Raw genomic sequence first — 17,105 nt, forward strand, 5'->3', positions numbered from 1 at the left:
TCTTCCCGATTTTCTGTAATGGAAGTTGTGAAAGAATGACAAACACTCAGAGAAGGGAAATATCATTGGTATTAAAGTCAACTGGTCAACTGGAGCCTTAGGGGAAAATATAATTGAATAAAAGCAATAGGGTCTAATGTCCCTGAGTTATGAGCCAGGAGGAGATAAGGGATTTAGATACATACCTACTAGATTTTGCTGTGTTTTGTCACGGAGTTGTACTGGGTAGAGTTACAACTGTCCAAATCTGTGCGTTGGGAATGAATATTAGAGAAGGCTGTATGATGCATGGAACTTACAATAGAGCTAGGTATAGTATTCATCAAACAACACTCTCAAAAAAGTGCTTTCCGTGATTTTTTTTCTTGTCCTATTGCATTGGCTAGACTAACTTCCGGAACTAAGTTGAATAGAAGCAACAATAGCCATTGTTCTTGTTCCTGACATTAGGGGGCTGTTTACAGTTTTTTATCATTAAGTAAGATGTTGTAGGTTCCTCGTTTAATCAAGGTAAAGACCTCATTGCATTTCCTGTTTGTCCTGAAGAAGGGAGGTCAGGTTCTGGCCATTATATTTGTCATGTATAGAGTTCTCTCTCCCAGCCAATGGAAGGTCCATGTGTCCTGAAGCTGTGCAGCTGCACTTTAGCTGCTGCACAGGTTTGATTCCTTGAGTAGCCTTTGAGTTCTACCTCTCCCCTGACTCTGTAGTTTCTGAGTGTGATAGCCTCAATTTAAACTTAGGTTTTGCCAGAAGACAATAGGTCTGTACTGAAAAGCTATAAAGTAAAGGAACATGATTTTTTTACATCTCAAATAACTTGGTCTTAGTTCTGACACTCATTTGCTGTATCTCATTGGATGATTCAGCCTCTTTAACCCTTCACTTTTTTTTTTTTTTAATAGAGAGAGGAAGATGGGGGAGGAGGGGAAGAGAGAGAGAGAGAGAGAGAAAGAGAGAGAAAGGGAGGAAATTGATTTGTTGTTTAACTATTTGTGCATTCATTGGTTGATTCTTATATGTGCCCTGACCAGGAATTGAACCTGCACCCTTGGTATATATCTGGACGATGCTCTAAACAACTGAACTACCTGGCTAGGGCCTCGTTAAGCCCTAGTTTCATCCTCTGTGAAATGGAGAAAATAAAAGTTGCTACATAGAATTGCTTTAGGTCATGTAGCTTAGGTAAAGTACGGAATGTTTTTCCAGCATAAAATAAGCACTCAGTCTCATACCATTGTGAGACTTATGATGCCTGGGAGATACTAGTGACAGCTACCTTCCGTCCAGGCAAGACCAGCTTCGTGGTAGTGTGACCAATGCAGTTGCACAGTCCTGTGCTTGATTAATGCTCTGCCATTGCCATCCCGAAACTCTTAATTCTTTTTGAAGAAGGGTCCAACATTTTGTACTGTGCCCCGGTAAGTATGTGTCCAGGCCCGTCTCCAAGAATGAATAGAACTCATACTTGTTCTTCTCTTTGGGAAATACCCCCAGCACTGATTTTTTGTTGTTGTTGTTAACCCTCACCTGAGGATATTTTTCCATTGATTTTTTTTTTTTTTTTTAAGAAAGAGTGGAAGAGAAAGGGAAAGATGAGAGAAACATCAATGTGAGAGAAACACATCAATTGGTTGCCTCCTGCACGAGCCCTGACCAGGGCCTGGGCCGGGAAGGAGTCTGCAACCAAGGTATGTGCCCTTGACAGAAATCGAACCTGGGACCCTTTGATCCGCAGGCCAACACTCTATCCACTGAGCCAAACTGGCTAGCCCCTCCACTGATTTCTTAGGGAATGACTTCCCCCAGAGAGTAACCTCTCATAGAAAAACTGGGGTTAGCATCCTGTGTCTCTTTACTTCTAACTGTTCCATTCTGGGGAAACCTATGCAGACTCTCTCGGAAAGGAATATTTTGTATTGTACAGACATTATTATATTTAGGCTTTTGGAATCAAGATCTAGGTTCAAAACCCTGCTGGGCCCTTTATGGCTGAGTTACTTAAACAAGGTAATGCCTCTGTCTTAGTGGTAAAATCTATATCTCAGGCAAATTAAACAGATAATCGATGTGAAGTGCCTTTCACAGGCACATAGTAGGTGTCTAGTCACCATGAATTCTTCCGGCTCTTGCCAGAACAAACAAAAATTAGGGCACTAGGACTTATAAGCTACGCTGCTGCTAATAAAATAAATAATATGATTTATTATTTCACTACTGTTTGGGGAAAGGCCTGGGCTTCATAAATATGTATTGGAAAGTACTTAGCAAATGAGTAGAAATAATAAAAATATGGCAAAGTAAATAGCTCCTATAAATATGTCACTTGGTAGACAAATTAGTGTTTTATCACTACTAAATACGATTGCTCACTGAAAAGGATTTCAGATTACTTAAACAATGGGTACATTATTGAGTGCCTCTCTGGAAGCGTACGATAAAGATGAAAAATCGTGATGGCGCTCATGCTAAAGGTGGAGAAAGGAGGAGTGTGGGTAAACCAGCTCCCTCCGAGACCTCCCCGCTTCAGTGATAGGCACATTATTTAGCAGCGCTCCAAAGTTTTAGCTGTAATATGGACCCGAGGACACAGGAAAGCTGATTTCCACAGGATGTCTCGAATCCAGACATCAATGATTTGGTTCAACAGTGGATGAAGCACACTCCCTAGGAACCGAGCGCTCAGCTTGTAAACTTAAGTTTACAAAAAGATATCTCTTGGTCCCACCCATCCTTGACTGAGACCTGTTAACATAAAAACACTGAAACCTGTAAGAATGTTTGTGAGTTTACTTGAGCCAAACTGCCCACAATTGCTGGGAAGCAGAACCTCAACGAATTGAGATAATGCTCCGGAGAATGGCGGGTTACATCTGTATTTATACATTGCAATCAAAGGAAGGGATGTAGGTGGGTTACTTGAAATCCATTGGTGATAGACTAGAGAGGCGGGAGAAAGCAAAGCCGGTGGGGGGGCGGGGGAGGAGAGGGGGGACCCCTGGGATTGGATAAAAAGTAAAATGATAGACACATATTTAGGTGGGTGCAGGAACAATTAACATGATAATTTGTGTTGTCTGTCCTGGCACCCAAGCACATTAGGTTGTGCCCTAAGGGGTCCAGAAAAAGGGAAGTTACAAGTTACCCAGACATTTCAAGGGTATGTTATTATAGATGCAAAAAGACAGACTCAGTTAAGATAAAGGTTGACCTTGTCAGTGAAGATACCGGCCTAGGATGTAACTACCTACCATAACTGCTTTTAGTTAAAGTTTAATTTCATACCATCTTTTGTGGTTACTTTAGGTCTCTGAGTTTGCAAGACCGCCATGCAGGCCTCCCCTGAGCTTGTCAGGTCAGCATGTGGCCCCTTTCGTCCACAGACCTATCAACTTTCTGACTATACAGTAATTAACATGGAGAGAAGGAGAGAGCCGAGAGATCAGGTAGAGAATGCTGTGTCTTAGTCACAGATCACAAACCCATTTCAGCAATACGAGGCTGCACAAGGCCCTGGCATCTCAAGAGACAAGGAACCAGAGAGGGAGAAAGAGGAGACAAATGCCTTCATGTGGGAAAATAAAACCCTGGAGAGAAGCAGAGAGGGCAGGGAACTGCATCAAGGAAAGTTACCAAAGTAGCCAGGTAGGAAAAAGATGGGCGGGCACATTCATTTCAGGTGCGGGAGGCATCTAGGAGGCCAGTCATTCCATCAGCGTCTGGTGGTGGAAAGACCCAGTTTCAAAATCCAGCTCTGCCTTTTCCCGTGTGGCTTTGGGTCAATACTTAATCTGCAGATCTTCATTAATGACATGGGTATACTACTACTCAGTTGGCTGGGTTTTGGGGAAGACTCTAAATGATTTTTGTAAAGTGACAGTCTGCACGTGAAATGTTTTTACTTCACTTTTCCTTGTGATATTCCTTATTTAAAATGCAAAAAAAAAAAAATCCCCAAAACAAAACAAAACAAAACAAAAAACAACCAAAAAACACACTCAAAAAAATTGCTCAGAAGAACTCTGGGAGGTTTCCATAGGAACCTAAAGCATAAGAAAATTAAGTGTCAATAGATTCAAATCCTCTAATCAGAGGATTCAAATTTATATTATTTTCATGATAGGTTTTTTGTTTTTTTTTTAACCCATGCTGGCTAATGATTCCCCATGCAACCCTGGTGCTTTATAGTTTACTAAACCTTCTGTGCATTAGCTCATTTAAATCTTCCTACCAAGCATGGAACAGAGTGCGGAATCTCAGAGGGAAGGAGGGGGAGGGCGGGTGTGGGGGGGGAGATAATCAACCAAAGACCTTGTATGCCAGCATATATGGACACAGACAATAGGGTGTTAAAGGCCTGGGGGAGGGGGTGGGGGTGGTCTGGAGGGGGTCAATGGGGGAAAAAGGGAGACATATGTATTACTTTCAACAGTAAAGAATTATTATTACTATTATTTTAAATCTTCCTACCAACCTGCATTTCAGGGATGAGGAAATGAGTTCAGAAAGACTAAGTGCCCCACAGCAAAGGTACAGCTGCTGAAGGGCCAGGATGGGCTTTCAGCACCAGCCGTTTTCACTGCACCGCCGCCTTCCTCGGGACAGTTTCCTCACCTTCCTCAGGTGAAACTAGCTAGTTCTGGGGGCTCAGACAGGGAAATGCTAGTTGAGAGAGGTGCTATCGAGCAAGTGGAACCAACGAGGGTTTTGATATTGACAAGAACAAACATTCTGAAATGTTTTAAATTAGATTACAGCGGGCTGGAGAATAGGAGAAGGGCGGAACAGTTAGCCTGTTCATAGCTGGGGGCCAGGTGACAGACGGCTCACATTCCTGAATGTATATTGGAGCTTTGAATCAACATCCAGACGGCTACTAGCCCACTACTAGTTGGGCCATCCCGATCTTGCCTGTGCATAAACTTTCAGGACTATTGCCTGTAACCAGTCAAAAGTAGTAAATATTTCTTTCTTACAGAGGCTGCTGTCATAGGACTGCTCCCTCACTTCACCTTATCGCACCACCCTTATCTGTAGCCAATGTAAACTCTTCCCAGACACCTTACATTCCCCCTCATCCTCCCCTGCATGAGATATAAGAAAGAGGCCTGTCAACGCCGGGACCGCGGGACATGTTGCCTTTCCCACCTAGGCTGCTGCTGCCGGTTTAGACTTCATGCCCCAGGACCTGGTCCTTTACGGCCCAGCAAACCCTTTCTTTTGAAAAGGCTTTCAGCCCTGGCTGGTTTGGCTCAGTGGGTAGAGCATCGGCCTGCGGACTGAAGAGTCCCAGGTCCAATTCCGGCCAAGGGCACATGCCTGGGTTGCGGACTCCATCCCCAGTGGGGGGCGTGCAGGAGGCAGCCAATCAAAGATTCTCTCTCATTAATGTTTCTCTCTCTAAGATCAATAACACATATTAAAAAAATAAAAAGGTTTTCAGCCATGGAAGTTAAGTTTTTTTATTTAACAATGCCCTACAGGTCTGGCTAATAATACCTTCCAGCTGTGGGGCCTTGAATAGGCTAGTGAGCCCCGATGGGCCTGAGTTTCCTCCAATGTAACTTGGGAGCCATCACCTGCTAATAGCATCGCGAGGAACAAGGAGATAGGAAGGTGCGGCAACTTTCCAACTTTTATTATGCAGCGAGTTCGAAGAGGTTAAGGGACTCGCCCACGGTCACCAAGCTGGACAATGGCCCAGCTGAGACTCTGACCTGGACCCTCATCTCCTCCCGTGGAGAGCAGACGCCCTGACACCCGGGGACCCACGCCTTGCCCGGCTCGGGCTCCGGCAGCTGGGCTCCGCCAGGGGGCGCGCGCGCGCGCGGAGGCCGCGCTGTACCGGCGGCGCGCGCCCCTCTCTATGGTGCTCGGGCGCGGCGGAGCGGAGGCGCGCTCCCGAGAGGGGGGCCTGTCCCGCCGGGGGCGGGGCCACGCGGGGGGGCGGGATCAGCCCGGCCGGCCGGCTGGGGATGGCTGGTGGGGGGGCCAACTTCCTGGGGCAGCCGGTGAGGATGTCGCGACTGCCCCCCGCTACCCCTCAGCCCCGGAGACGCGGCCGCGGCGGAGCCTGGAGCCCCCCAGCCTGAGGCGTCCGCCGCCCGAATCCGGGCCCCACGCCTCCCCTCCCAGGTGCGGGCCGAGCCGGCGGCCGCGGCAGGTGAGGAGGAGGCGGCGGCGGCGGCGCTGACCCGCGGGGCGCCCGGCCCGGGATGGGGGTCCAAGGGGGAGGCTGGAGCGGGGTGCGCTGCTCGGCCGTGGGTGTCGCCTGGCTGTGTGGTCTGGGGCGCCTTCCCCGTGCCGGACGCGGCCTGGGGCTCTCCCCGCCCCGCGCGGGATGGGGGAGCTCCTGCAGCGCTGGGAGTCCCGTGCCGGGCAGCCCGCACCTGTCCTCTTACAGGTCCCTCCAAGAACGCCTTTCCCCTGGGGGGGCCCTGACGGGGGCCGGGGAACCTCCGCTCTCTCCGAACGCCGTGCCGACCGGCAGGTCGGGGGAGCTGGTGGCGGGGGGCAGAGACTGCTTTGCGGCCGAGTAAACTGAGTCAGGACGGGGCGGCCTGCTCCCCGCTCCAGAGAGGTTAGCCTGTCCCCGCTTCTCCGTGGAGGCGGCCTGCGGGCTTCTCGGAAGAGGAGGGCGGCCGGAGTTGGAAGGCTCGATGGAGAAGTTTGGGAAGGGCCACGGCTCCTCGCTGGGGAGTCGTCCTGTGCTCGTTTGGGACGATGAGAGTGAGGTCGCCCGTGGCTCCGGCGGGGAGGGACGCGGGGCCTGCCTGCGGCTCGCTGCCCGGGAGACATTTGACCAGGGGTGGGGAGGTAGGGTAGACCCGGGAGCCCGAGCCGGGCAGGCATCTGTCTGTCTACTCAGAGCTCGGTTCCAGGCCGGCAGGAGATAAGAACAGCCCATTTTCTCCTTTTTGTTGGCCTGTCATTCGTTCTAGGGGAAAAACAAAAAAACAAAAACCCTGCTTGTGTCATGAAGGAAGCGTGTCCCACGCTCTCCCCGTCCACCCGGGGCAGGAGTATTGTTGGCTTGGAAATAGGGCTTTACCCAGCACTGGCCCTTTGCACCCTGGCAGAAGGCCAGTGACGTGAGGAACAAACATCCCAGGTGCATATGACCTTCTAAGAAGACAGTCAGGACCGTATTCCATCCCTTTTGCCAGTGGTTGGGAGGACGGGGGAGACTTCCGGTCACCCCTGTTGCTACAACCCTTTGGAGGAGCTTGTGGTTTTCCCAGTGACAGTTCAAGTTACTGAAATGTGGTCAAGGCTGTTCATTTTATTGAACCCATTTTTCTAGGAATAGGAGACGGGGGACGTGGTGCGGGGCTGAGTTTGTATCCAGAGTTCTAGGGTGGGAGCTGGCAGGAATACTTCTTTTCTGTTCAGGGGATTTCAGGTTGGACAACTTAACTTACCCTTTTTTCCTGATTGCATTCTCTTTCACATTCAAGGAAATAGATAATGGCGTGCGTTTCTGAAAGGTGGTCAAATTTTCTAATAATTCCAGGCTTCAGAATACAATTCAAAAAATGACAGTTTATTTAGCAGCGTTAAGTTTGAAAATGTTTGAAAATTGTATGTAACAATTGCAAATTGACGTGGCAGAGCTTCCTAGTAACTTGACTGTGTTTGAAGAAAATTCCCGTGTAATCTAGGACACCCCCTTTTTAATGTCTATATCTAATTATGAAGACCAGTTCACTGAAAACGTTCACATTGATCAGGTAGACAGCTGTTAACCTGACTGTTTACACTGGGATCAAGGGTTGTAAACTCTCTTAAGTTGACTCAATTTAACCAGTTGCTGAAATAATACACACAAAAAGAGAGAGCCCGTCTCAGAATGCTTAGGAATTAGTTTTCAAACTTTTTCCCAGCCCAAGCCCATTAACATAACTCTGCTTAGCACACCATCTAATAGGAATATCATTTTAAGAGCTTTAAAATAGCAGTGGAAAAGGCATTTTTCAGTTACCAGCATTTAAGAAGACAAAACAGCAACAATAACCAAAAAGGACAATTTCCCCCCTAATTACATGTTTATTGTGGAGTTTAATACAGCCACACCCATCTATAAGAGAGTGGTGCCTAGGACTTTTTGAAAGCACTTACATAAACCTGAGGTGTGTTAGGGGGACTCATTCCAACTCGACTTTTTTTTTTTTATCCTTATAATAGAACCTTTACTACTACTGCTAATTTTTTTAAAAAAATATTTTTATTGATTTTAGAGAGGAAGGGAGAGGGAGAGAGAAAGATAGAAACATCATCAATGATGAGAATCATTAATCGGCTGCCTCCTGCACACTCCCTACTGGGGATCAAGCCCACAATCCATGTGCCCTGACCGGAATTGAATGGTGACCTCTTGGTTCATAGGTCGATGCTCAATCATTGAGTCATGCTGGCCGGGCTACTGCTAATATTTTACTGGTAGATTAGAGACATCAAACTTGTGCTAGCCATAGTGCTTGTTTTGGGAGGAAAGATTTAAACTCTGCACCTTGGAATTTCAAAACCCCTGCAATACAGAGCTAAGATACAATTTAGAATTTAATGAAAATATATACTTTAAATGGCTGTTGTAGTCTCAAGGGGTGAGCTGCTTCATCATCATCATCATTATTATTTGGTTGTGGTTACTGATGATTATTTTTGTTTGGTTACTGCGTATCGGTAGTCGTTACTTGTGTTGATGTAAGAAAGAGTTTGGCAATTGTAAGGACAGTAGTTTTATATCCAAATGCACAGATTCCCATTTCTTCAATAGGAACATGGTCTGGTCACTTTCATGTGTTGACTTTGTTATTCATGGAGTTTTAAAATCCTAAAACCAGTTGGGCTCTTAATAGGAAATCCTATTATAGCTCACAGGAAAGCCATCCCGTGTAGGTAGGAACCCTCAGCCTCCTGTGTTCAAAGACCTCAATTCTCCCGGTTCCAGGTTTTATCCGTTGCCATGGTCAGGACAGTGGTTTTATCTAATCCTCTAATGCCATTCTTAGCTTAAACGCATTGTCTTCTTTTCTCTTAGTTAAGACTGTCTAGATTGTTTCTCTGCTTTCTCTTATTCCGGTTGAGTATTCCACATTTTTGATGCCGTTGGGCCCGTTAACATTCTAAATTGGAGCTAAGCAGTTGGTTAAGAGAGTTCTGTACGTTTTTAAACATATTCCTTTTTCAAAGCAAGCACAAAATCTACATTTCCTCCAGGGAAAACCAGCTCTTTGAATCTCATGGAAAAACAAAAGTTGTCTTTTCCAGCTTTCCACCAATAGAAAATCTTCTCCTTTCTTTCTGGTTTTGCCAGTATGGTGATGAACTGGAGGCACTGGGAGAGCCTGCTGTCTCCTGAATCATCAAAAAAGGCCACATTGTATTCAATGCAGCTTCAGCGTTTTTAGTATGTTTTATTGCAAGGAATTTTCAAAAGCCAGTGCTCTTTGAAAGATTCGGTGGTACCTAGCCCTTTGCAGCTGAGTCACTGAGGGGTTCCTTAAAAATACAGGTTTTCTAGTCCCACCTCCTAGAGATTTTGATTGAGTAAGTGATCTACATTATAAAAACCTCTCTGGCATCTTCCCCAAAAGCTCCGCAGGTGATTCTGATTTGTAGCAGGTTTGGGAGCCACTGTTGTATTGCTTTGAAATTCTTTATAAATTGGTAGTCCCTTTAAAAGCATCATGTTTTTCAGGATGTTTGATTTGCTGGAATAGCCCATTTCCTAGTCCTGACAGATAAAAAGGAGCTTTTATAACTTTTATGTAAATTGCTTTACTGAGAGGCCCTCTCTGCTGTATTATGCAGTGGGAGTCATGAGAGAGGGTTGGTGAAAGTGGCTTCCTTTATTTCCTGAGTTGACAAATGAATGATAATGTGGAAACAGCTGGAAGTCTGAAAACTAGTCAATCTGGTTATGGTCAGTGTTGGATAGGAGAGATGCCTGGGAATTCTCTGTATGTAGGGTTTTTAAATAAAGCCAACTTGCCAGATGTTTCACTTCTACATAGCTGAAGCGCTTATTGAAAATAATAAGATGCGTAATAGTCAGTAAAATGTGGTCACAAGTACTTTGCTGAGTTCATGGAAAGAAGAAAAATTATTGAAATACAGAACCATCTGAATTAAAACAGAATTGGGGAACTAAATATGTTAGGGAATTAAACTTGGGAAAAGCTAAACAGTGTAGGAAATAGACAATTGTGGTTTTGAATCCCAGCTCCTCCATCTCCTGGCTAAGCTCCTTTAGACATGTTATTTAACCTCCGTGAGCTTCATTTTCTCTTCACCTGTAAGGTGAAAAAAAATGCCTGATAGGATTGTTATGTGGATTAAAAGAGATAAATATTTTCTGTGTACGTTGTAGGCAAGTCAGTGAATGTTCTTTTCTCCTACTTTCTCATAAGATTTTTATTCTGTAGGCTTAAGATGACTTGCTAAATCTAGCCTTCTCTATATCTCTAGGAATATCTACTCAGTCAGCTTTTTTGTTTTTAATTTAAAAAACTTTTTCAATTACAGTTTACATTCAATATTATTTTGTATTAGTTTCAGGCGTACTCCATAGTGTTTAGACAGTCATATACTTTACAGAGTGTTCCCCCCTCTCCCCCGATATTTCCAGTACCCACCTGGCTCCATACGTAGTTATTACAATACTAGAGGCCTGGTGCACAAATTTGTGCATAGGTGGGTGGGGGGACCAGGATGCAATTGGCCCTCTGGGCAGGTAGTGGGTTGCCCTTGCCCGCCTGGGATCCGGATCCATCCCACTGACATTCGTGCTGGTTGTCGGGAGCCACCTGGTGGCCACTTTTATATTGTTTCTTTCTTACGGAGCGTCTAGGGAGGGGAAGTGGCGCTGTTGGGACCATGTCAGTGGTGCTGGTCCGTCAGTGTCTGGCCCATTCTCCGGAGATTGGACCTGCAGGACTACTGAAGGAGTGAGTGGCTGCCGCTGGGCTGCTGGGCTGCTGGGCTGCTGGGATGGGTCGGTCAGCTGAGTGGTGCTCTGGATGTGGGAGTGCACTGCCCCCAGGGGGCAGCTCCTGCGTTGAGTGTCTGCCCCCTGGTGGTCAGTGCTTGTCATAGGTTGTTCAGTCGTGTAGTCCCTTAGGCTTTTATGTATATAGATATAGATTATTAACTGTATCCCCTATGCTGTGCTTGATACCCCCATGACTATTTTGTAACTACCAATTTGTACTTCTGAATCCCTTCACCTTTTTATTTTATATACTCACCAAAGACATGTCCATTGATTTTTGGAGAGAAGGGGAGAGAGAGAGAGAGAGAGAGAGAGAGAGAGAGAGAGAGAGAGAGAGAGAGTGTGAGAGAGAGAGAGAGAGATCTGTGAGAGAGATGTGAGAGAGAGACATTGATTGGTTGCCTCCCACAGGTGCGAGGCTGGGATCAAACCTGAGACCTTTCACAGTTTACAGGATGATCTCCAACCAACTGAGCCACACCGGCCTGGGCCTCACCTTTTTCACCCAGTCCTTCAACCCCCCTCCCCTCTGACAACCATCTGTCTGTTCTCCATATCTGAGCCTGTTTCAGTTTTGTTTATTTTGTTCTTTAGATCCAACATACAAGTGAAATCATATGCTATTAGTGGTATTTGTCTTTCATTCGGCTTTTTTAGAAGATGTATGAAAGAATGAGGAATAAAGTTAAATGTTAGGGTCGCTGAAGGATGAACACACGAGGCCAGAGGAGTGAGGGATGACGAATTTATTAGGTCATCTGGAAACCCAGATGGGCTGAGCCCCAAAATGGCGCCAGCTCCCAAAGACTGAGAGTCAGAGGTTTTTAAAGGACTAAGCGGGCTTTTTCTGGGTGGAGAATTCTCTGTGCAAGGCCGGATTCTGGGGAACTCCAGAGGGGAGAGATAATGGTCTTAGCAGGTGGAATGTGATCTAAGCAAGTGGAATGTCCATTGTGAAGTGGCCTAAAGGTCAGATCCCAGGGGAGAGGTATCGATTCAATTATTTGATCAGACCTAACATTAAGAACTAGAGATTATGGGTAAGAATTTTTTTAGGTGTGGAATGTAGGCTTATATCCAGAGTTATTGTCTGCAGGAATAACGTAACACTATCCACAGTCTGCCTGATCGTGTCTGGGTGGTAGCCCAGGAGCTCAGTTTAGGCCAGGAGGCTTTGAGGGTGTCCCCATTAGGTAGCACCTGACATCCATTTCTTTCTTCATCTCCCCTTTTCTCCCTTTTGGTCTCTTTTGCTTCTTTTTCCCCCTCTCTCCTTCCTTTCCCTCTTTCAAATTGGCCTTCCATTATTGAAGGCAGGCCCCTGGAACTCCAGGCTAAGAGGTTGCTGGTTGCTAACACCTGTCTCCCAGCTAAATGAATAGGCTCTTTTGTGGGCAGAATGTTAAAAAAGCTGATTAGTACAATACTGGTTTAAAGGACCTATTAAGGATACAGCATATGTAAATCACAGAGTGACTTAAAGCCCATTCAAAGACTTGTTTCTTACACTATACATTTTTTTATGTTGAATTATGATATTGGTTGAATTTTTACATCCCAACCATGAATTTTATTGCCCAAACAGACTAATTTCTGTCGTATTGACTGGGAATCATTTATATTCTAAAGAAGTTCTGCCCTTAAGGGCCTTTGTTGTATTCCACAAATGTCTAACGAGTGTGTAATACAATTAAAGTTTTGTTCACTGCGCTGCTGACATAATTAGTTTAATTTCTGCTCCTTATATATTTTTGTTGGCAGCTGGGAAATTAAAATACTAGACGTTGCATAAAACTGCTTTTTTGAGGGTGATTTTACTGTCGAATGTATGTAGGCCCCAGGGTACATTTTTAAAGATGTTTTATTCAACTTTACTGTAATAGTCTCTTTCTCTATATAGAATTAATGTATTAAGACACATAATTGGCTATTTAAGCATTCAAAAGAGACAGTATTTGGCCTTTACCCTGTGGTTATATTGTTTTCTACAGCTCTTGAGGAAATGTATGTAATTTTTGGGAACCCCTAAGTATATTACAGTTACTTGAGCATGTGAACTTTTGCAAAGACTAGAGAATGGAGTGGTTTTCTCAGATAAGGTGTATTATTTAATTCCCTCCCCAAATCACTGCTCTCTTCTTTTTAGATCATAGTGTTTGCAGACTTGATAGGAAAGTGGAAAGGCTGTGATGCCTGGCAAATCCACTTCACAATTTTTCTCTGATACATTTCACAGAATCATAGGCTCTAGTCTTCAGGAACAGAAGTTGTTCTCAAGGAGACTTTACATTTAATAACTCTAATCCGCACTTAATTCCCTACAGGATTTTGGAGAGATTCTCACCAGGCTGTTGATTTCGTGGAGTTAGGACCTACACAGGTTTTTATCTGTTGAGGCTGCTAACCTTTTTTCCCCCGTTAATGGAAAGTGACCTTGGTCTGTTAATTTCTCCTTGTCCTCTCCTACAAAAAGAAACAGTGAAACCTTGCTCTCTCAGTGGCTACAACTCGTGTGCAGAATTTGAACTTAATTTTTCATTCAGCAAGAGTTAATTGACTTTTAAAATTTGCTCCTTTCCAGTGCTACGGGCTCGCCTACATCTCCTAGTTTAAGATGCACATGCCTTTTCTAGAATTGCATATAAAAATGTGGTTTCATTATCGCTTGCCTGTGGAGTGGTCAGGGCTCCCTGGGACAACCCTTTGTTTCCACCAGGCCAGTCCTAAGAGTAGGGGCAGCCCATCCCCATTGGAACTGTTTGGAGCCAGAATGATTTGCTGAAACCCTTTAACTGCCTTGATCCTCTTTAAAGAAATGCTGCCTAGTCATCCTGAAATTTATAGGAAGTTTGGCCAAGTGGAGGCTCTGCTAGCCTCTGAGTAGTTAAATGTAATTCGTTAGTAATCAGCACCACTGTTTATTTGTAACTGCTGGATTATGTTAACTGAAAAAAAAAGAAAGAAAGAAAAGGAAAAAAAGGCTTTTCTTAAGTAAATGGAATGCCCTCACCCAACCCATCTTCCTGCTTGTTTCACTCTTCATTTGCTTTGGAAAATCTTTCCAGTCTTCGTCCTGATCGAATACACTTATGGCACACGGAATCAATATTTTTTTATCCTAAATCATAGAGGAAATTGTGTGGTCCCTCCAGCATTTTCTTCAAATCTAACCTTTTAAAAAAATTTTTTTTATTATTTTCATAATGATTAAGGTGTCTGCTTGAGAAATAACCAAGCCTCCTCTGTTGACTCCCAACCTTTTCCCAGGTCTTGAGTGAATGGGCCGATAGCCAATTAATTATACCCTTCATGACCAGGCTAAGTTATTATTTTACATGGCGTGGAAGAAGATTCACTAGAGCAGAAGCCTTTATTTGAAAATGCTGGACAAAAGGAGCATTCTAATTTGAAGAACGAGGGCAGAATGTTTTCTAGGGCTTTAGCAGGAGTGGGTCTACTGAAGTTCAGCTAGTTTGAGAAATCCTTAGAAAAGGATGGTTCTGGAAGAGGGAGGAATTGTTTTTGCAGATTAGCAGTCATTGTTTGGGTAATTTGGATTTTATGGAGATGGAGAGGAACAGGGGCTAAGATTTTATGCAAGGGGCACAGGGTGGGAAGGAATAACCAAGGGACTAGGACTTGACCAGTCCACAGTGGAAAATTCTTCGTCCTGCATTTTCTACCTTTTGGGCATGACTAGACTCAGGTACCATTTGTGGTCATTTTGAAACCGGACAACAAATGGGTCCCAGCTGCCTGTCACTACTTGAGCCTATTAAGCAGAGAAAGGGTTGAATCATGTATGAGCATTTATTCCAGTAATGCGGGTAGGATGGGAAAACATCAGGTCATCCACGAAAATCTGCTCTGCGCCCCTCCATAAACCAGCTGCTTAGATGGGACCGGAGGACAAACATTACATGGAGAAGTAGGCAGAGGAATAAGAACGGGTATAACGGTTACAGATTACAGGCATTGTGGGCTGGGGGGTTGCAAAGGGCTGGGGCCTCTGGTGTCCACAACAAGGTTGTTCATCTTTCCATGATAATAGGCAGCTCTCAGATGAGGAGAATGGGCCGCGTCCAGGTCGGGGGGCATACAACTCTCAGCCAGGTTAGAATGTGCTTTCTTTCATCAGAATAAAACAATCACGGTTAACAGAGCATGATTAATATTTTTGATAACTATAGCTATTCTCCACTCTCCTGTTTTCCCCTCCTGCCCCTAACAATTTTACCAGATATTGATGGAAGAGTTTGCATAATCATTCTGTGTCAAAGCTGAAGCTTACTTTAGCCAGTGTTTGCTACAGAGCAGGTGGGGAGGGGCGTGCCATGATATTTCCAGAGAACTTGTCAAACAGGCACTCCACCTTCCTTCACCATATGGTTGGACCCAGCGCTTCAGGTGACGCTGAATCATCATGCCAGCGCCCATTGATCTAGTTCTGTGTTTCCCAGAGCAGTAGTAGTAAAGGTTCTATTATAAGGATAAAAAAAAAAAAAAAAGTCGAGCTGGAATGAGTCCCCCTAACACACCTGCTGCAGGCTCGCACCCAGTCAGTCTCAACTGGGAGAGGCTCGCGCTGCCGCAATGGTGCTCGCCAGCTATGAGCTCTGTGCCCTGTGTCTGGGGCCCGTTGGTCAGCTGAGTGGTGCTCCTGCTGTGGGAGCGCACTGACCACCAGGGGGCAGCTCCTGCATTGAGCGTCTGCCCCCTGGTGGTCAGTGCGTCATAGTGCCCGGTCGTTTGGTCACTTAGGCTTTTATATATATAGATTATGAATAAGCGTTATTTGTGTGGCTACTATGTCAGAATGAGTGTTGATTTGCAACAGGGGAGAAAATATCTTCATGCATGTTTTATGTTCTGGTTTAATTGCTTAGTTGGATGAAATGTCAAACTTGATAGATTATTGGAGCTATTATTTTGGTGGTTAAACAATAATGAAACTGTTTGAATGTTTGCAAGGGCACTGCTCCCTGTGTCTGAACTTTGTGCTGGAGAAAGTTTCAATTGTTCAGAAGCAATTGAAAATTGCTAGTTAGAAAATGCAGCGCTGTGGCTCGTAGCACAGCTGTCTAAATTACTAGCTATCTATATTGGGGCCTTTGGACAAGCATCCTGAATAATAAAAGGCTAATATGCAAATTGTCCTCACGAGAGTTTGACCAACCGGGAGTTCAACTGCTTGCTATGACATGTGCGGATCACCAGGGGGCAGTGCAGAATGAAGGAAGGCCCCAGCTGGCAGCCGGAAGGTCCCGATCAGCCCTGATTGCCGGCCAGGGCTAGGGACTCTACCCATGCATGAATTTTGTGCACCAGGTATCTAGTTGTTTAATACTTTTGGAAACAATTTATGTTTCCTATTCCAAAATGTCTGTGTTGTTCTCTGAATAGTTAGAAAACCTAGAAATGGAGAAAGGTATTGTTTGTGTCTAGGTTATTCAAGTCAGGTCTTTTTTCTTTAAGCATCTCTAGAACAAATTATCTTTCTAATTGAGGCAGGGTGGATGGTCATGGGGGCTGTTATGGGACTGTTAACCATCAGAGCCTTTTTTTCCTATTACTGACTATTCAGTAGGATAGCATGTTGGCAGGCTGTGTGCCAGCATAAAGCACTTTGGTTCTTATAACTTTGACTAGAGGCCTGGTGCATGAAATTCGTGCACGGGTAAGGTCCCTAGGCCTGGTGGGTGATCAGGGCTGATCTGCGGGGCGACTGGTGGGGCGATCGTGGGGGGGGGGGCTGCTGGCACCTGCCTTGGCTGGCCTGGCACTGCCCGCTCACCAGCCCTGTTCCCCCGCCACTACCAGTCACCTCCCTTTGCGGGGCGACTGGCAGGGCAATCGCGCGGAGGGTCTGGGGCCTGGGACCTGGGGCCTGTGGGCTGGGGGAAGCTCCTGTATTGAGTGTCTGCCCCCTGGTGGTCAGTGCACATCATAGCAACCGGTTGTTCTGCTGGTCGTTCAGTATTCGGTCGATTTGCATATTATGCTTTTATTATTATACTAGAGGCCCGGTGCGTGAAAATTCATGCACTGGAGGGGGGGGGGTCCCTCAATCTGGCTTGCCCTCTCATACAGTCCATGAGCCCTCGGGCGGGAG

The 17,105-nt window shown here is 45.4% G+C and overlaps 1 protein-coding gene across 1 annotated transcript in view; it reads left to right on the forward strand.

Annotated features, from left to right (window-relative positions):
- Nucleotides 1-6,022: 6,022 nt before the first annotated feature.
- RFFL (ring finger and FYVE like domain containing E3 ubiquitin protein ligase) overlaps nucleotides 6,023-17,105 on the forward strand; it is a 66,906-nt gene continuing 55,823 nt past the window's right edge. The window contains exon 1 of the mRNA XM_028128586.2: nucleotides 6,023-6,163. The gene's annotated coding sequence lies outside the window, so the exon portion shown is untranslated. The remainder of the gene's footprint in view (nucleotides 6,164-17,105) is intronic.

This window comes from Eptesicus fuscus, chromosome 20 (genome assembly GCF_027574615.1).
Source record: "Eptesicus fuscus isolate TK198812 chromosome 20, DD_ASM_mEF_20220401, whole genome shotgun sequence".
NCBI classification, from domain to species: domain Eukaryota; kingdom Metazoa; phylum Chordata; class Mammalia; order Chiroptera; family Vespertilionidae; genus Eptesicus; species Eptesicus fuscus.